At 45.8% G+C, this 21105-nt stretch overlaps 1 long non-coding RNA gene across 2 annotated transcripts in view; it reads left to right on the top strand.

Annotated features, from left to right (window-relative positions):
* Nucleotides 1–11988, top strand: part of LOC135313104 (uncharacterized) — a 43770-nt gene extending 31782 nt beyond the window's left edge. Inside the window, exons 2-4 of one of the 2 annotated variants that reach the window (XR_010372696.1) lie at nt 8992–9084; nt 10412–10488; nt 11511–11988. This is a non-coding gene — a long non-coding RNA (uncharacterized LOC135313104). Of the gene's footprint in view, nt 1–8991; nt 9085–10411 lie in introns of both variants that reach the window. The other variant, XR_010372695.1, reaches the window with a different exon arrangement.
* Nucleotides 11989–21105: the final 9117 nt, after the last annotated feature.

Genomic DNA, 21105 nt, shown 5'->3' with positions numbered 1-21105 from the left:
ACACATACCTGATGGCATTGCTCTGTTGATCAGTGGGTAGGCAATATGTGATTCTGATGGACCAGAGGAAGACTGTTTTGAAGGTTATGCTGCAGCTGCAGCAACACTGCTTTCAGAGCTTCTTTTATTTGTGTAGCTCTAGGGATGAATTTTGGGTTGTGCTCAGAAGGATAACACGTCTTTACATTATCCTGAGTGCCTCATATAGGAGCATGCCAATTCTTGGATGTCCTTGTGGGATGTTTGTTTCTCAGCCAATTTCTGTTTCAAAGCTCGCTTTTTCCAAGAACACCAGGTGGTTATGCGAGTCACTGCTTTTCAGGTTACTGTCTCTTTCATGCCATGGAGCAGCAAGAGGCATGTGATGCAGATGCCCAGAGGAACTGCTGAGGATTTGTAGTCACTGAAGGCTGGTACATACTAGAGGTGATTAATAGCTGTGCTGATGGTAATACAACTGAAGGTTCAATCTAATCTGTGTGGAACCACAGCTTAGAGCAGTGAAAGATTTCTTGCCAGTGTAGGAGGATATTTGTACCACCTCTGCCTTTTAAGATGCTTATCATATGTTGCCTCCAGGGAGGGTGGTTGGGAGCCAGAGCCCAGCTTGGGAGCTGTTATACATCCTTTTCTCCTCCTTTAACTACAGGTGGAGCTGAGGGGCCACTTTCTAACTTAGGGAATAGTTTGACAAGTTTTGCCACCTGAAGTGTCGTAGATTTCCTTTTCCCCTGAGTATGTCCTCCTGCTTCTCTCCATCCCCCTGAATCAAACCATTTTATGGGGAGCTGATTCCCTATAAAACAAAACATTTTTTTCTCTTTCCCTCCCCCCGCTCAGCAACAACACTTCCTTGATCCTGGTCCCTGCCTGATCCCACAAACTTCAGGGTTGATGCAATGAAAATGGTAGGCAGGACTAGATGTCTCAGGGCAGTGGCCACCATTGTCAAAAGAAGCCACGAGCTGGGCCAGGCCTTAAATCGCAGAGTGTTACAAGATTAGACAGGTTGGGATGGGTGGAGGGGAAGACCCTGCCTCAACCATTGCCCTGAAAATGAGGAAATATCATAGAGAAAAAGAGGAGCATGCTTGCAGGGTCCTCAACCCAGTGCTTAGCCAAGGATAGCAATTGCTCTACACCAGCATGTGGCATCACATTAAAAGCTGGCTGTTGTGAGCTCTGTGAGGTTCTGGCAAATCTTGTGCAGCTTTACAACCTCCCTACTGTCAACAGCATGAGCACAATGGGTCAATGTTTCTTCTGCAAGAATGAATAAGCTCCGTTTTAACTAAGAAACAATCTGAGTTGAAATTCAGAGGACATGAGTGCATTCCCCACTCCATGTTCTGCAAGACGGTCCCCAGGGAGGCATGCCTTCCATGTCCTTCCTATGGCTCCTGTGTGTGGGAATCTGGCCCCAGTGGCAGGCATCCAGCAATACTGGAGAGGCCGTTTGTTTCCATCTGGCCTACTTTCATGCAAAATCCAGTCACAATTTAGAAAAAATAAGGCATGTTCCTTATGATAGATAATTTGATTTCAAGAGCAGAGCAGAGAAGTTACAGCTGTGTTCGGAACTCCGTTCCCGCCATTCAGTTAGCAGGACAGAGGGTGACAACACCAACAACCAAGGAAACAAACACGCATTTCATCACCTGAACACTCTGGGCAGGTTGAATGAGCCGTCAGGTCAGGGCACTCTAACCACTGGTTTCTGTCAGTCCATCTTTTTTCCAGACATGGCAACTAGCGTTGCCATCAGCCTCACATTAAGCCAGCTGAATCGGAAGAGGGTCCCCATGGTGTCAGGGTGTTTCACAGCCTGTTGGCTGGGGTAGCAGAGGGGTGTCCTGACCAAGAGCTGCCTGGTATACAGAAAGGCTACCTGATGCCCTTCAGGGGTTAGCAACCCATGGTGGAGCCTGAGCTGGATCTGACATAGACGGACCCTCTGTCTCTGTTTTCTTCAATGTTTCTATGGCAAACAAGGGTGGCTGCTGCAGCTGGGCAACTACTGGCCCACAGGGCAGATGCCCCCCAGAGCTCCTCTCTTGGAGGCCAGTACAGCTCTCCCAGACACAGTGTAGGAGCCAGGCAGGAGGCAGAGCTTGGGTGTAGATACAATTGGTTGTGAAGGATGTAAACCAAGGAGCACTGTTTACTTTCTGCCCAGGGTGGACAATACACCCTCTAACCTTCACCTTCCCACGCAGTGCTGCAGTCAGGGCTATTGTATTTATTATTATTATTTTCCTGCTGGTTGTTAGAAGACACGATTTCATTGTTGTTATTTTTAATCTGCTAGCTACGGAGCATTAGGATGCTACCTGCCAACCCTCTGTTTCAATTCAAATCATACCTTTTTCCTGGCTCATTTCTATCACAGCGACAAGCCCGCTCCTGAAAACAACAATGGTGCATTATGCAGACTTTGACTTCTCAGATGATGGGAGATAAAATTATAAAGAGGGGTAGGTGAATCATCGGCTCTGAAGCAATGATGAATACACACCAGGCTTTCTGATCGCGGCTCTGTGTGGTACGACGAGTGAGTGGGGAGAGGGGAACAATAAGCGATTCAGACAAATCCAGGAAAGCTAAATGACTGTACGTGCTGGTAGGAGAGTGTCTTTTTCCACTCTTACCGTGGACTTTCTCTCTCTCTTTTTTTTTTTTTTTTTATCTTGTATTGTGGTGGATTCAGTGAGAAAAGGGGGTTGGTGTGGCATGAAGATAGGGGCCCTTGTCTTGCCGGGTGGTCACTGTTACTCAAGCCATGCTCACTGCACCACAGAGTGGGTGAATACATGGAGAGTCAAGGATGGCTCAAGAGAGGACTTAGAGAAGTAGTTCCTGAGTACACTGAGGCATGTACAGCTTGGGGGAGGGATGAAAATAAGACCTTCATGTTAATTTTTTAAAAATCCATAAAATTTTTCTACCTTAAATGTTAAGGGCATAGTTTTTCTCTACCAACTCTTTCCTTTGCTTCTCTCACCTCAAAAATCAGGGAAATGTGTTTGCTTGGAGATCTTTTCTTATGTCTGAAAAACTGAGAGGATGGAAAGCTCTCCTGTTCTTTATTTTGCTTCACTTGGAAGACCTGGAAAAGACAAAAGAAGGTATTGCTTTGAATGTTTGGTTTTGTTCTGTTACTGTCCTTCAAGATATGTCCTTCAAGCTTGTGAAGAAGTTTTTTGAATTTTTACGGAGGAAACAGAGCATTCAGAAAACAAATCTACACTTTTCTGAGTGCCAGATAATATCTCTGAGGCAAGAATCCTGGATAATATCAGGAACTTGGCACTAAAACAGTGCCAAATCTGCCCAATTAAGTGAGGAGTCCAGGAGGTGACCTGAACATGGTGTCTGCCTGTGTTGTCAGTTACTGTCCTTCAGTTCCTAGGGTCAGGCCCAATTGAAAAAATGGATGTGGAGGAATAGCTCTGGCAAATAAACTTTGAGTACTATTTAACAGGGTGGGTGGTGAACCACTGGCATGAGAAGATAGGGAAACATCTTTCTGGTATAAATCAGCTTACCTAAGCTTCCCAAAATTTCTGTTATACAGTATGAAGCAGGTTATTTTTAGGGAGAGAAGGAACAGTGATTGACTTTGTGTTGACATCAGATTTCACTCCATCATGACTGGAGCACTTGCTGTGGAAGAAAGGTCTGCAAACCAATGTGGAAACTAAACTGCTCATTCATATGTATATAAGTAAAGCATTGTGAAGGAACTGGATGCACCAGAAGATTTTCTGTCATTTGCAGCCATGTAAAGTCAATGGACATGAGTGGTCTTCCTCCAGATGTAAAAGATGCCTGAAAAGGCATGAAGGTGTTCCCCTCCTCATTGAAATCATCCCCAGGGCAACTGAGCTAGTTTCCTTCGGAGTGGTTGTGCTCTGCCCATGCTGTATGGTGAGCCATATTTCTGGTGGGTCACAGAGGGTCACAGTACCCTTCTCTGTAGCACTGTGTCTCCATAGTAATTTAATAACTCACATTTGTTGCAAAACTGTTATTCGTATCCCATTAGATGGGGTGGAGGTGGGGGGGTGTTTCACAGCAGTAAGCAATGTACATCGCCATGGTTCACAAAGCTCTTGTGACATTTGACAAGCAAGAGGAAATTGCCTTTTTCCCCCACTGTAAAGCAGCTATAGAGATGGAAGGTATGAAATTAGTCAGCCTTAACATGCATTAATCAAGGAATGGAACTTGAAGATGCCCTTGGAGAAAGACAGACTGAGAGACTGGGCCTAGAGCCTGTTTTCTTGATGGTGGCACATGCTAAAGAGACAGCTCTTTTCAGTGGCAGCAGAGGAGCTGGGTGTGAGCAGTGGGCAAGAGAGAGACCATGCTGTCACAAGAGCAGCTAAGACCAAGAGGCTGATGAGGATTTCAGCACTGGGAGTAGGAGGAAGGGGAAAATTGGAAACAGCAGACCTAAGGGAGGCTTTCGTGAGCCACCTGGGATTTCAGAGTCTTCGGGTTGTTCCCAGTGGGAGAGATACCTTGTGAAGCCTGGAAGGGATACAGCTGGCTCTGCACCTTCTCTGCTCTGACACTGTCCCTGCAGGTAGGGCAGGTGACCAGTCTGTCCCCTGTCAGTGTGGATCTGCAGGTGCCAGACTGCTGACAAACCTCCTTTGCACAGGACAATGCTTCATCCTCATCCCTTGCAAGCACTGTTGTGCTTTCTCCTGGGGTAGCTGTGACACTGAGACACAGAGACATTCCGCATATGTCACTGGGCTGGAGGAAGAAGTTACAGGAGAGAGAAGCTTGTGTCTGCTTCTTCTGGGAAACTGGCTGGAAAATCCCAGGCTGGACTGAGGTTTAGTGCCTCTGGAGTGCTAGTAATAGTGTTGGAAGCACAGGAAGACAGGGCAATCACCAGCCAGCACAGAGACAGCCATAAGCACTGTCCTCCATGCACAGCCAGAAAGCTGCTCTTCCCTGTAACTCTGTCTGCAGAATCACTGAGACCTAACAAAAAAGCCAGCTTCATCCTTGCAGCTTTTTTATTCAGTGTGTTATTCACCCCACACCCCCACCCTGGCTTATGGCTGTCCTTGTTTTCTCCGGTTCAAAGGCTATGTGTTTGAGATCTCTGGGTGGAAGATGACTGGTTTTGGTGCTGAATACAGCCTTTTGGGGTTGATGCAAGACTGATTCCATTCATGAAACTCGAGGTGACTTCTTAGCTCTAGCAATATGAAGTGGGAGTACAGCTCACCTTGCAGATGGTTGACTAAAATATTAAACAGTGATTCACCATTACTCACTGTCTCTTTGGCTCATAAATTTAAAATAACTCACTTTTCTATCTTTTTATATTTAAGGAAAAACAAAAGAAGTAAAGCTGTACTGTGCATTACTATGCTAAACTGATCCTCCAGAGAGGTCTGCTAATAAACTTTTTACTGGCTTCTGCCTTTTTACATTAGTTGAAAACTGAAGCAATGGGAGGGGAAAGAAATCTTGCATTTCTATGTTTATAGGGAAAATAGAAACGGTGATATCTCTGGCAAAATATGGGAGTAGAAATGTGAATGCAATTGTCCATCATACTACTTAGGAGGATGAAAACAACAGCTGGACACTGTGATCCCAGGCAACAGAAATAAGAAGGTGCTGTCATGTTGTTTTTGGGGTCCCTATTAGCTATCATTAGTCATTGCCAAGGAAACAATTTGTATCCACTGAAATCCTCATTAAAAATTCTCATGGATTTCTGCCTGTAAACCAAGCAGGTTCTTCTTTCCTACAGCAAGCCTCTGTCCTCTAGGCTGGGCACCCACTGCCTCTCTGTGCATTAGGGGAACTTCAGCCCATATGTACCAGCCCTGCTTCTTTTCTTTCCCTTTGAAGTGTCAGTGTGGTACTTTGCTTGCAAACCCCTGTTTCCATAGTGGGGAAAGCAGAGGTGACACAGGATAAACAGTCTCTGGGACTGAGGGGACAGCGATGGGCTGGTCCTTTCTTTCTTTTATTGATGTAACTAGCTCTGAAGGCTGGTTCTCCTCAGGGAAATGGTGAAATAAATCCAAAAGCTCTGGAGAGACAAAGCCAAAGACTTGGGTTTTCCTAATTGTTTTTAGTCTACAGTAAGTTCTAGTGGCTTGGTGTTCAGAGTGCTAGGGGTTGTAAATATGCAGAGTGGGAAGCAGTCCCTGCCCAGATCATGTGGCCAGAGAAGAGACTGTGAGAAGAGACCAAGACTGCCAGGGTGAATAGAAAAGCTAGAAATTTAAACTCCTGGTTCCCAAGCCGGGAATAGACCAGGCTGCTTAATTTAACTTCCCTTGAAAGGGGGTTAAGACCAGCCCCACACTGATTTTAGCTGCTCTGGGGTCCAGCTGAGAGCATGGGATACTAAAAGCCACTGAGAGCTGTAATAGTTTAATTAGCCCCAGATATGAGCCACCTCCCCACCACCATGACCAGCCATGGCAGGTCAGAAAGCCTGTCACTTATCAGTGTTTGTGCCTGCTGGGACCCATCCAGTGGTCTCCCATGGTTGGATCAGTGTGTGCAGCACTTTGGGTGCCTGCTGGAGAGAGAAAAGTTGCTGAGGGACATTTGCACCATCTCTGCTGACTAATACCAAAATTCAGCAAGTTTGCTGTCTTGTGTCATCTCTCACCACTCAGACTCTAGTGGGTTTAGTACTTGCTTTTTAACATCAAGTAAAATTCAAGTCCCATTTTTAAGGACTATTCTGCTGCTGTGAGTGAAAGCTGGTGGGGCCATAAGCATCTCTGGGCTGCCAGAGATGATGTTTGCTCTCTTCTTCAGCCAAATACAAGGAGACTCAGCCTAAGAAAGCAGTGTAGCATGAGCCCTTTTAGAGATCATCAAACACTCTGGAAAAGAAAGAGTGATGGCAGAAAGAACACTGTCACTGATAGCTTTGAATAGTGGCAGTGAGATGAACAGGCTGAAATCAGAACTCCTCCCTTTTGTGGTAAGGGAGAGCGAGCCCCCAGCTTGCACCCACTCTAGGGTCTTCCTGATGCTGGTTCAGGAAGCCAGAATGCATCCAGAGGAGATACCCTTATCCACCAGGCTTCTCGCAAGTTATGAAATTATGCCATGAGGCAGTTGTCTTCACCACGTTATGTCTCAATTGTTGTCTTGTAATGAGTCTTAACCATAAATCAAGGCTTGTGATAAGAGTCCCAATGTTGTCTGTTATGTCAGTAAGCTCTGCGCTAATTCTTCACCATGGGGTAGGCATGCCTGGTGCCTTTGCAAAGGATGGATGGGACCGGTCCTCTGGCAGCTCTGGGAGGTAGGATTTGACTCACACTGCAAAGCCCTCTTTGTACAGCCTGGGCCTCGCAGTAGGCATGATGCGTGGGCATTGGAGAGGGAGAAAAAACACCACAGGCCTGAGACTTAGGCTCTCCAGGGCCTCTTGCCTAGCTTTGCAGCTGAAGATGTCCTTTAATATCAATATTGTCTCTGCCCCCAGCTCTTCTTTGCAAACCATACTGTGCTGGCCCTGGGGCTTGTTTGGATGAGGAAGCATTGCCACAGGCTCCCAGAGAAGTTGCTATACTTTTGTGCTCACATCAGTTGCATGTCTCCTGGTGGTGCCTTTCCCTGGTTGAGGTGCTGGTCACATGCAAGCTGCCTGGGAGCATCATGGTCATGCAACCAGGGAGTTTAGGTGCTGAACAGCAGGGGCAGAAGGCAGCAGGGTTAGAAGGCAGCAGGTGGTGGTAGTGCAAGGTTGCCCACTTCTGCCTTACACCAAAATTCATACTACCCATATTATGTCATGGGTAGGACTTTGAGAGCCACTGTAGGTATTTCCTGAAGGAAAACTGCTTGGAGAGTGGGTTTTTTTTTTTGCCACTTGGACGCTGAAAATGACAGGAAAAGCACATGGTCCTTCCTCTCCTTCTGCTTTCACCTCTGCCCTCAGACACTGTGGCAGCCTGGGAACAGCCTGGCTTTATTTTGGTGTCATAGCCTCTGTTGTCCTGATGAAAGGTGGGTCCTGTTCGACCTTGCTGTCCCTTCAGGGTTCCTGTGAAGATTTCCTGCTTTCTCATTTAAAGAGGGCCAAAAATGCTTAAGGAAATGGCAGTTTCCCCAGGCAACCACAATCAACAATTTCATCAATTAATCAGGAGGAAACTAAGGAAGAGAATGGGAAGCAGATGCTCTGAACAGGACAAGGCTATGAATGATTGATTCTATCTAAGAGACAGGCAGAATTTACGCCAGGAGAGACCCCAGCCTGGGGCTGAGGTGATTTCCTATGCAAGATCTTATTACTGCAAAATGACGGCAGGGAGCCAGGAATGGCTTCCTAGGTGAATGTCCAGTCCAGTATTTAGAAAATTATGACACTGGAAAAATATAGCCAGGTTGGCTCAGAAAGGCACAGAAAGACTCAGGGAGACATTGAGCAGGAGTTATATGCTAGTTTTCCCTACCACGTATGACAGTTCTTTTACTGAGCTTAATAAAAATGGATTTTTGATGCTCCCCAGACAAAGATATGGGTAGGTGTGATCTCTTCAAGATGTTAATTTCCTGCTGCATTTGTGGTCACAACACAACCTGTCTGTATGTTGTAATCCGTGCAGACACGTCTAACAACCAGTAGTGCCTTAAAGTGCTGCCTGCATATGCAAGGCAGCTGAGGGAGAGACTGGATTTTTTCTGGTGGTCCATGGTAGGATTAAAAGCTGTAGATGCCTTAACAAAATGTGTCAGTGCTCTTGTTCAAGCCTTGATGAGAATGGCAATGGCAAGGGGAAAAAAATCAGGCGAAGATTGCCCAGGTTTTGGTGTTTTCTTGCAACTTGATCAGAAAGAAAATAAAAAGGTCTTGAAGAATCTCCCAAGACAACAAAGTGAAAAATGTCTTGATGTGATAGAAGTTTGTTACAGTAACTTTGAATCTATTCTTTATTTCTTTGCTTTTAAAACATCTTTTATACTTACTCTTTTTCTTAATAGGATTTTATTCCTTCCATTTCCCTCCATATTTAACAACCCAGCTTTTGCCTCTGGTGGAAGCAACTAACTGGACCAAAATATGAAGGCAGCATTGTGAGTATCCCTTCTTCTATATGCTGCACAGCTTTTCTCTGTATGAATTCATATGACAGTGTATTCTTCCCTTAACACTTTCATTTAAATAAGTGCTGGAATAGAGCTTTTGCATAAATCAGCAAGAAAAAAACAAACCATCTCTTTCTGTAGCTATTGGTTCCTTTTCTCTCGGTAATAAATCCTTCCTGGGAATGAGAAGCTGATGTAATTTATCAATTGGTCATTGTAATGCACATTATGGTACTGCATATCATGTGTTTGGAGTGCATCTTTTGATTAGAGCAGACCTCAGCTTTCTGTTTGTAAAAGCAAATGAAAAGATGCTCTTGATGGCAATGTTGAAGCAAGTATTAATTGCATTAAAAATCAGTAAGTAAAAGAGTAAGATTTAAACAATCAAAGTGTTCCTAAGGAGAAAAGCTAATCAGAAATCTTAGAACCAGATTAAATCTGTTGTCTTTATTAGGACGGATTTCCTGCCTTTAATGGTACCAGCCCTATGGCTTTTCCTTTTCTGATACAGTCGAAAACCATTAAATCCACTTTCCAACCTGCATTATGGGTGCCTGAGATATAAGAAGTTTCAGCCTTCAATTCCTTTTAGATAATTTATTTTAGGCCTTTCCTTTGGTAAGGAGTGTGAAATGTTATTTCACACCAAACAAACTGGACTAACCAGCTTTTCCAAAGCAAGTAAGACCTTTTGGTCCTTCCAGGTGCAATTTTCTATCAGGTGTCTGGGATAAGCAGGGGCATACATCTTTCTGTATGTATCATGTCAGGCTGGTGGTCCATGATGGTCCAACATTGCATGTATATCAAGTCCCATGCCAGGAAGAGAGACAAAATGTCAGGGCCTCAGCCAGGACAATTTTCAAGAGCAATGCCAGCTGGCAACCTCGCACTCCCCACCTGCTTCCCTTTGCCACAGCCTCCCTCCTGCCCTGGGGTGTCTTTTCCAGGTGATGGCTTAAGCTGCAGAAGCCTCAGCTAGAATGAGATGGTGTGAGGAGCAAATAAATAGGTATTAGGGATGTTTGTCAGACATGAAAGGTTGGGAAGTTGCTTTCCTGAGCTATGGGCATGTCCCCTGTTACTGTGGGAGCTGAGCACTTTAATGTCCTTCCCCTGCCTCTCCTTACAGTGTCTCCCACATGGAAAGGTCATAAAGAGGGAAGTTGGACACAGGGAATGTGAACTCCCTGGTCACCAAAAAATGCCATAAAGCAGATCTTCAACCATCCTGCTCAGCTGCTGTCTAAACCTTGGGAGAGACCTAAACTAGCCAATGTGTTCACCTGGAGTCTGTTCCCTTGCTTTCTAGGTCAGGCTTGAGCGATGTTTAGTTCCAAGAATGATGTGAAAAAGATGTGCTTTCCTGGGTAAAATGACCGTCCTGAAGTAAGTCCTACACCAGAATGTGAGAGGCAACTACAGAGGGTCTCCAACCCACACTCCCATGCTGTCTCAGGTGACAGCCCTTGCTGTTTTGTCTCCTGGACACCTAGCAAATAAGTCTTTATTTCTTTCCACCTCCCTCTCCCTTTCTGCAAAGGTGCCAAATGCATCTCTTTTGTGTTGGTCTGCTGAAATCCGTAATGGCATGGGATAAGCGGCATTTAACATCAGGCAGAGTGAAGGAAGAACAGTTAGTTGGATGGTCCTCTCTGTTCTTTGCTCTCTCCTGGCCAATATGTGAGGGGAATAGTAGGAAGGTAGGAAGGCTGCAGATCTGCACGGAGAAGGGAAAAAGTACTCATGAAGGGGCACAGTTTGTCCATCCCAAAGCAAACGCAAGCCACACTCCCCCAGGGGTGAGAGGCACCAAGCACCTTCTCAGTGCACTGCTGCAGGGCTGCTGAACGTTGTGCTGCCTGGAGCAGAGTGCCAGCTGAAACTGAAGCTCCGACCAAGAGATTCCCAGGGGTAACCTGCCAGACCACGATGCAAGTTTACACAAAATATGTTTGCTCCTGCCTATAAATACCTTCTGGAAGCGTGATTGTGATCTGACACTGCTTTATTGGTTGGGCTGTGCTAATTATAAGCCACCCTAGTGGGAGAGTAAGGAGAAGGAGCGATGTGCTTTCTCCAGCACCGAAAGCCTTATGACTGGCTTAGCAACAAACCTTTGTGACAGAGTTTCAGACCACAGAAGCTGAAGTTCCTTTGTGCACAGGGAAAAATGTTAAGGGTCAGCTGTGATTAACCCACAGATGGCAATAACAAAAGCAATTATATGTCCATCTCAGCGAACTGCAGAGTCAATTACATGTTCATAATGAGGGCTATGCTCATGCCGAAAACTGGGGTGTCATGAGAAGGGACGACAGATGCACACCACAGAAAGTTGATGTGCTTTGTTTTGCTCTGTGCTGCTCATGTGACGATAAGGTTCTCAGAGGAAACTCTTGTATTCTCAGCAAAAGTTTGAAGCACCTCCTGGTCAGTAATGGACTCAGTTGGATTAATCCTGGTGCAATCAAGGTCAGAAACAGATCAGAGGAATACACCTGAGCATACACATACCTACCACCTGTATGACCAGGAGTACTGCCAGAAGGCTCCAAAATTGCTGAATTCAATAAAGTTCAAGAATCTCTCTGGTTTCCTGGGAGAAGTGATGTGCCTCTATTTCAAGTATTTTTTGTTTTGCTGTTACTCAGTTGGACCTTAAAAATACGGACCCATTTGTTGTGATCAGACACTAAATGGCTTTCTAAAATAAAGAACAGTGGTATTGGTCAGTTTTTTTAACATCAGAGAACCTGGTCCTTGAGATATGTTAGATGCTGCTTGCCTCTGAGGAGCCAGGAAAAGCAAGCATGAGAGAGCAGTGACAGTGGCTGCACATTGCCTGCATGGATGCGGACTGTCAGCTAGGAAAGCCTTTTGCTGTGGTTCTGCACAGCACTAATGAGCTGGGCAGCAGTTTGGCTTCCTTCCCTGAAAGACCTGTGCTGGTCCAGGTGCAGAAAGGTGCATAGAGATTTCCTTGATGCTTTCATTTAAAAGATGGGGTTGATCTCTAGGCAAAACGTTATTCACTCAGGCAAAAATGTCCTTGGTGCCTGCCTGGCCCAGGCTTGACCTTTTTGGAAAGTTGCAGCTCACCTGAGCTGTCTGTTTCCCAGAAGGAGAAGAGGCAAAATGATGCATTAAAAGAAATTCTGACATCTTCGTGACCCTTCCTGCTTTGAAGCAGAATGTGATATTTTGTAGAAGGAAGCCAGCTCAGGTCAGGCTTTCTTAGCTCTAGCTAGAGGTTGCATTAATCAAAGCTATAATTTTTTTGAGTCAAAACCTACTATAAAAAGTCAAGCACTGGGGTAAAGTCCAAAAGCAGGTAATTCCTCTACTCATCTCAGGTCACAGACATCCTTGTTTTTTGGGGACACAAAGAGCATCTTGGTTTTGAATGTTCTGGGGAGAGCAGTTCAGTAGTGGAAGGGGCTGAAGGGCTGGGCTGTAGGTGGTCATGGACACAAAAATGGTCTCAGAACTGCTTTAATTAGTTCAAAGGAGCATTTTTCTCCTGACTTCTGCTGCAGGGAAGTGATGGCTGGGACATACTTCCTCAATCTTGGTCCCCAAGTTGCAAAAAGAAGGACATTTAAATAGATGAGATGAGTATCCAGGAGCCAGAGGACTGCTCAGCTCCTTCAGTGCCACCCCTGGACTGATCTCTGCTGATCTTTCACAACCAGCCTCAGGAACTAACACTCCTGTGGACTGGGCTTCAGAAGGTGAGGAAAGCATGGGAAGCTGCATGTGTTCCTCTAAGAGGTGAGGATGTGTTTGCATCCTCTGCAGGCCTGCTTTCCCTCCTGCAGGTGAGCCTGCTCTAGGCTGGTGGACTGAGTCCCTGCTGATTTGTTGAGCAGGCTGGGAAGGGATCACACTGCTCCTGATGACGTGGAGGGGATGGGGAATAAGATCATTCTCTGGGATTGTCCTGCTCTATGTTTTGCCATACTTTGCCCTATTTTATCCAGTCATCTAATAGATGCTTCTAGACCCAGAGAGTCCATGCGATATTATGTCTGAGCTGTATCGCCAGACAAAGGAGGAAATGCACAGAATATGAGAAAAACAGGAAGAGAGAGAAAAGGGGAATCTCTTAGGCTCTGGTAGTGAAACTCTGCTCTCTCCTTCGAGGTAAATGTGTCTGTCTATCTTTTTGCAAATTATCTCTTCTTTCCCATGGAAAAGTCTCCCATTCAGCTGTGCCTTCAGCAAGTGGAGCAGTGGAGTGATGTTGTCTGCGGACAAGATGCTTGTCAGCTGGGCAGTTGGTGCTAACAAGAGTGGGACCAGCTTAGGAAAGCAGTTAAACATGACTGCTCTTTATCTTGGCTTTCCTAATTAGATCTGGGTTGTGAGCTCAGTTGTGAGACCATCCACATCTCTGTTGTGACTGTGACTGTCCCAGCTTGCAGCAGTGCCTGGCCATGCTTCAGATGAAACAACAGAACAGGGAGTGCTCCCAAAATGTATAGACAGAGAAGAGAGTTTAGTTGTACGGATGTGAGTTCTGCTGTGATGCTTGCCCTCTAGGCCAGACAGTGAGCCTTGGCCTATGTTATTTACCAGCGCATATAAAGCTACTGGTACTTAAGCCCATGGTTGAGACCTATTGGAGAAGTGATGCCTTTGAGTCACACTGCACTGTTGGCACAGCATCACCTCTGCTACTGAGAGAGAAGAAGCAACACTTCCAGCATGCTGCAGGTTTTGGGGAGGTAACATTTGCAGCTGAGACATGGAGAGTTGTGAGTGCTGGTGCAAAGAGTCCCATGTGCCATCCTCTGGAGGCCCACCTTGGTATTTGAGTCAGAATGACTCTTCTCCTTCTCTGTCCCTTTCTGAGTCACTGCCACAGTCTATTTCTGGCCTATGCTTCAGGAAGAGTGGGTTGACGAGAATGTGCTAAAGAGGTCATTGCTGGTACCAAAGAGTACACACTAAGATGTTTTCTGTAACTAGATTAGTCCAGTTGGGCTATAAATGGTGACACTTTTTTGTTCACTGCTGGAGTTCACTGCTGGTTGAGGCAAAAAGTCCAGCACTGCCTGGGTTCACTGAGCCCAAAGAGTTGGGATGGGATTGAGACTGCCACCAGAGGTGGAGCTTTTTCAGGTCCCCTGGTGCCCTGTCTGTGAAGAGCATGCACCTGACATAGTCCCAGAGCCTAGCCTTAGCCTGGAGAAAGCTTGAGGGAACCTAAGAAAAGTTCATCCTTTACCCTCTTGCCAGAAGATGATTCTGGAAAGTGGGGACTGACTACTGTTAGGTCACTCTCAGAGGGGATAGAGTCTGCACCTTAGAGCAGGAGTGTGCAGACACACTTCTTACTCCAAATACCTCATCTCCTAGATGGGTTCAATTCTTCCCTTCCGGATATTGGATGGGGGGAATATTTCTCACCTGGAGGCATCTGGCTCTGTCCTGGGACTTTTCAATACTGAGCTTGAAGGAGAAGGCTGAAATCAGGTGAGAAGACTCCCAGCCACCCTGGCTTATGAGGTGGCAGCTGTGAGACTCAACACTCCTGTTCATCTGCACCAAAGGTCATGGACAAGAAGAGGACAGATTTCTGGGATCCAGCATTTTGGGGAGCGGGCTATAGACTCTCTAGCATCTCTGGCACTGAGACAGTACAGGGCCAAACAATCAGGAGGAACTGTCAGAGGTCTCAAGGCTTGTCTCAGGTTTTCCTCTTGGGTGCTATTGGATGCAGAGGCTGGTGGTGCTGGCTGCTTTCCAGGTAGCTTCTTTGTGGGAGCTGAGAAGATAAAGCTACAGCAAGTGAGGAAGATGATGGCCACGGGTTGCAGGAAGCATGCCAGGACCAAGGTTGTTGAGAGATCTCTAACTGTGGTGATATGAGGCCTGATGATATGAGCTGTTACCTACAGTGTTTGAACTCAGGCTGATGGCTGTCATATCCCACCTGAGCACAGACAGCATTAAAAATGGCTTTGAGAATAAACTCCAGGCAGTGGAAGATCTCTGCCCACTCAGGGAATGAGAGATCACTCCTGATAAAGATACACCTTGATGCAGTGGCCGATGCAACCTTCAAAGTGGCGGTCATTGTGGCTTCCACTCTCCTCCTTTGGGAGTTCAAAAGTGCAAGGCATTGAAGCGATCCATCATTTTAAAATTAAGTGATCTCTCCTGAGTTCAGAGGGGAGCTTGGAAAGTAATATACCATCAATAAAAAGGACAGAAACCAGCCCTGAGAGAGACAGGCCTCTGAATCAGCTCTGCTAATGCTCTCCAACAGCATATGCCATGGCCTCAGTGTTTGGTGTCAGCAGGGTCCTCCAAGTGTGTTGCTACCCTGTATTCCCTCCAGAACAACCATTTTCTCTCTGCATGTTCATTTACATGAGCTGGATCAGATAGATAAGTACATGAGCTGCCCCTTCAAGAAAAAGGACTGAAATTGTTGTTAGTTAGGCTTTAACAATAATGAAAGAAGGCAGCTGAAGGGTCTGAAAGATAGATAGATAAGGCAGAGCTGGAAAATGTCAGGGAAAGCACAAGGTGAGATGACTGATACACCATGGCTAGCTAAATTGAAACCAAATCACCTCCTAACCCTCACAGGGGATGGTCCTGCAAAACACACACTTAATTTATGAGTCTATGGGAAATTATTCTTTCTAATTGCAGCTCAGCTTTGCTGCCTGCATGTGATGAATGTTCTGCGTGGCAGCGCACTGAAACGCGGGGAAGTAGACACTTGCTGAAAGGGTAGTGTTCAGGTAGGCGGTGGCTGTGACCCAGCAAGCTGGGGATGTTCCTGAGCTTCCCATCGGGGCTCCACTCCTCAGTGGGCTTTGCCATGCCCCTGTCACTTTGTCCTGGAGTGGTCTCCAGGAACATTGTGGGCTAAAAACATCCTTCTTGTCAAGAAAGGTAGGGACAAGAGGGGCTGAGGGTCTCAAAATTGCTTCTCCACCACATTAAGAGAGTACACTGGGACTTTTGCTTTCAGAGGACCAGTCAGGCAATGGTTTTACTGGAATGAGAACTGATGGTAAGAAGAAGGAAAAACATTTATGTTCTGTGTCAAAAGCATGCAATAGAATCACAGCATGCCAAGGCAAGAGCCCTGTCCCCAGTGCGGCATATATCTCTTCTTAATTAAATCTCCTGCAGCCTGCAAGGTCCATACAGTGCCAGCAGTTAGCTGCAGATGATGTATGAGATGAGCCATACCAACCCACCCACTCTACACATCTCTGCTTCCTCTGTGCTGGTGGGCTGCTCAAGATAATAGCAAAGCCAGAAGCAGGGAGAAAGACAGAAGGAATTGGTCCCTCCACAGGTAAATGAATGATTTACAAGATTATTTTTTTAGATCTGCTTCCTCCCTGCCACTTTCTTTGGTAAACATGTGAAAGATTTGCGAGTCCACCCAGGTCTTTCCTGCTTAGAAATATTGAATGTGAAGAGTTTTAACCCATCAGGAGGTTTGGGAATGGCTCCCACCAGGTCTGTACCACTTTTGGACTCACTTTCCTTATTCTGACCCAGGTCTTCACCATTCGGAGCCTTTGGGAAGACATGTGTTTCACAACTGATTCAAAGAAAGGAGAGCCAGCTTATGTGCTCAGGGTCAGGAAAGGGTCTCTGAGCCAGCCAGCCACCTTTCCTGGAGCTTCCCATCAGTCAGAGAGACCAAGGTCTTCACCTGGCAGTTATCTTACATTTTGGAGCACCAAGTGCATACCACAGTACATGCAATGCCAGATAATCTGCCCTGAGTTTATAAAGCAACACTGGCTTAGAAATCATCCCTTTCATTCTGATGAGGAGCAATGTGGTTTCTGAAGAGGGCACAGCACCCTGTCTCCTGGAGGAGAAGCCTGGAAAGAGAAGAAACCTCTTTCACCGGTACTCCACTCAAGAATAATAAACCCTGTGAAGCCCTCTGTGCCATGATGGTCACGTTTTTCAATGAGCTCACATGCGTATGGGTTTTGGATGAAGGCTCCAGCCTGTGGTTCAGTTTGCACCATGTTGTCTCTGGTCCTTGTGTTCTTGCTGGAACACATCTGAATGAAGTCCAGGAACACTTTCCAGTGTCACACAGTCTAACTCTACCTGCAATAATGCTAATAATAATAATTAGACTCTTTTCATCATCCCCATTTGCTGCCATTCTTAGGATCAAAGCTCCTGTAAAGCACCTGAAAGCTGTGTTACACTGAAATTCTGCCTGTGTGAGCAGTTGCATTTTGCAAGGTAGGTTCAATAGGAATAGGCTAAAGATCTTATGCTTGCTCAAGTCTGTGGGTGAGTCTTCGCAGATTTTTCATTCATCTTCTTTGCTCTGTTCCTAATGGAAGTCTGCTTCTCACAGGATGTAAACAGCATACCAGATGTTTCTGCAAGGTTAAGGCAATTAATTGAACCAACCACTCCTGCTGCCCAAGCAGTTTAAGGTAGTTCTTTGCTTTTGTAAGCACCTATTATTTCCTTGGTCAAGCAAAAAGATTGTTGTTCTCTGCGGGAATGAAGAAAAAGAGACTGCCTCTTAAAGAAAGGTTTGGGTAAAGACGATGTAAATAAAAAGGTTTGAAAATCTACCCTGGTGCTTCTTTTGAGTCACTCTAGTGGAACTTAACCCTTTCCTGCCAGTGGGGATTTTTTTCCTATTTACAATAACATTAAAATTTTGTTTGTTCATCCACTTTTTGTGGGAGAAGGAAGGCAGTGTAGCACACCTACATCTCTCTGCTGTTAGATGCTCAGTTCCAAATTAGATGAAATTTGTTGCAATGAGGCATTACTGGTTTTGTACTTGCTTCTTTTAAGCAGGTGCTGACAATCAACAAAGCACTGTTTCTGAAGGTTATGATAGGACTATAAAGAGTATAAAGACTAATACCTGCAGAGAGTGAATCATCCGCTCAGTTTATACACCCACCCTGGGATGAGATGAAGCCCATCTGGAAATAGCTGCACCAGCTCACTCAGTTTGGATGCATGCATGTCAGATGATCCATCAGACACAAGGGAAAGGGTTCATAAGCAAATCTAATGTTACAGACTTACAGCTGTCATGCTGGCATAGTAGCCTAGGCTTTGGTTTTTCTGTTTTCTTTTTGTTTTTGAAGACTCCACCAGCTTCCCCCACCGGTGGGGGAAGAATGAAGGAAGCTCTCAGCCCAGGCACGAGTCTGCTAGCACTGGGACACTTCACCTGAAAGCACAAGCAGCAAAAAAATCACCACCTTTTCATGGAAGAAAGGGATTCCCTGGTGAGCTGAAAGTTGAAGCAGTATTAGAACCAGGTTTGTGATCTTGGGGGGGGCTTGTTTTGTTGTTTGTTTTTTTTTAAGCTGATCCTTTTTCTTATGAGAAAGCCACACATTCGGTGCACATTGACAAAACTAAAATAATTGATTGTGTATCTTCAAAATACAGATAAAGACAGTGAAATCAAAGCCTCACTTTGGCCTATGCCCACCTTGTGTGTCTCCACGAAAGACCTCTCAGCTCGTAACAGGCTCCTGGCACTAATTGCTCAGCTCACAGTGCCCAGCCTGACTCTGATGCTCTTGATTCTCCCCTCTACTGATGGGACAAAATGTAACAAGCCCGTTTTCTGCACTATGTGACCAACAGCTAAGCCTCGGACAAATCCTGAACAAGAATCTAATCTGATCACAGAATCACAGAATCACAGGTTGGAATGCTAAACTGAACACAGCCACATGAGGGAGAACAACCACATACCTGGCTGGCTTCTCTGGTGACTCGGACTTGGCTTGGGCTGCAGTCCCCATCCATCATTAACTGCTGCACTGAAAAGCCCAGAGGTTAAGCAAGCATGGATGGGAACAATATTCCCAAGGTGATCAAGGACCTCAATAGCAGAGTAAGTGTCCAGGAGTAGTGAGAGCCAGCCTTAGGTCCTCCTTAAAGGACAGGAGCCAAGCATGGTAACACAGCCAGCAAGGCAGGGGCTTTGCAAACCAGGGCCCCAACGCACAGTACCCAGGCAAGGCAGGCCTAGATGACAGCCAGGTTCAGCCAAGAATTATGATCGTCAGGTAAGTTCATTGTAACAAGACATGTCCTAAGTCAAGCCAGGAAGCCATCCTGCAGGTGAGAGCCCAGGCCAATAGTATCTATGGCCAGGCACAAGCATATCAGTGGCTGAGCAAAACCACAGCACAGCCCAAACACGAATTGAAGGCCCAGGGCCAGGCTTAAATGGAGCTGTTGAGCGTGAGTATGTTTATGTGCACTCAGGGCACTGACAAGTCAGGAGACCTGGCTCGCAGCCCTCTTCTTGGGCAACTGGACCATACTGTTGAGATAACAAACCAGGCAACTTGAAAATCAAGTGCAGTGAATTCCTATATTTATTGTCTTGCAATATTCAAGTTGGAGTTTCTTTGTAGGTGGATCTTCTTTGTGGATCCCAGTGTGGCTGGATAGCTGAAAAACCAGTCGAGTCAGTCCAGCCTAAACTGGTCCTTCTGTGAGTTCAGCAGAAGGTCAAGAGAAACTGTTATTGATTTTTTGCTTATCTAGTAATTGCAAAAAATAGAGAACAGGGAAAAGGTGTTAATGAGCAGTACTGAAAGGGTTGGTGCATATGCATGTTTCTTTGGAAAGGAGAGTACATTTCCTAAGACACCTGTGCTGGTTGTTAGAGACTAAAAAGACCTGTGCCAAAAGAGAAGACCTGCAAAAATTAGAAGTATTGTGCTTTTCCATTCATACAGTTTTCAGCTGGAAATATCATAGCATCATAAAGAGATTTAGGTGGAAAAGAACACCTGGAGAGTCGTCTCCAAACCCTGCATCAAGCAGGGCCACCCTAACTGCTAGATCAGGTTGTTCAGGACAATTTGAAGTAGAGAAGCTCATCTCTTCCATCCTCTGGACTTATGGAATCGCTCTGCAAGTCAGAGCTCACAAAGGAGCTGGGTCCAAAATGCCAACAGGAACAGCCCTGGTTTATTTTTGGTTTATTCATTTTTTCTGAAGAGCCAATTCAAGTGCTAGACCTTATTCTTAACGCAGCTTAACACACAAGTCTCCTTCAGTCACATTTGTGATGGACGTTGGTCTTTGGACCATACCTGCCTTTCTGCACCTGCCTGGGACATGAGCTCATGCCTGCTTGTGCCATGGTCCATGCATTCCCTCACTTGCCTCCTGGGATCTGAGTCACTGTACCCTCTCTTAGGTGTACAGTAATAGCAAAAACAGTGGTGTATAATCAGAGTTAATAACAATGCTTGCCTAAGGTACTTTGGTGCACTTTGCTCCCAAATACTGTTGAATGAAACCACCCTGTCTGCTAGGGACATGCAGTGGCTATGCAGTGTTGTGAGATTTAACCATATCTGACAACAGCCAGCCCCCCTGGCAAGCTGTGGGTTTCACCCAGCCATTGCTGAGCCCATTTGTTCTGTGAAAGTGCTGAAAGTCAGCTAAGTAATGCTCTTTCAGTGAATGAATTCCCCCAGCGGCATGCAGACCAGAGTGGATCCATTCCCTGGGTGCTCACCCAGGAATTCATTAGCAGCTTACAAGCAGAGGTCAATCCCATTACCACGGTTTTGTAATGCTTTGTTGGAAAAAATAAGCTGGTACCATAGGACTGGAGCTGACCATGAATGAACAAGAAGGAAAAGCCATCTTGTCTGGAGCTTGCCTCTTTGCGGGCTCAAATGTGCTTCTTTTGGGATGCTAATTATGGGGAAAACAATTTAGGGGAAGAAAGCAAGGAGAGAGCAATATTTTGGAGTTGGAACAATCAATGTATTGGCTGCCCCTAAGGAAGACCATTTCTGTGACTCTTTGTATCCTCTGCAGTATGACTGAAAGACATCTGCAAAAGGACCTGACTAGGGTGAGTCCTTTTCATGAATGGAAAGTAGATTCTTTCCACTAGTAGATCCTGGGTAGATGACAAGTACCCAGACAAAAACAGTGGATCCAGAAGAAGTCAGGTAGGGTATCCAGCTGCATGATTTGCAC

The sequence above is a fragment of the Phalacrocorax carbo genome, chromosome 4, assembly GCF_963921805.1.
Source record: "Phalacrocorax carbo chromosome 4, bPhaCar2.1, whole genome shotgun sequence".
NCBI lineage: Eukaryota > Metazoa > Chordata > Aves > Suliformes > Phalacrocoracidae > Phalacrocorax > Phalacrocorax carbo.
Note: the sequence above shows the minus strand (reverse complement) of the source record. Positions and strands in the feature narration are given on the sequence as shown.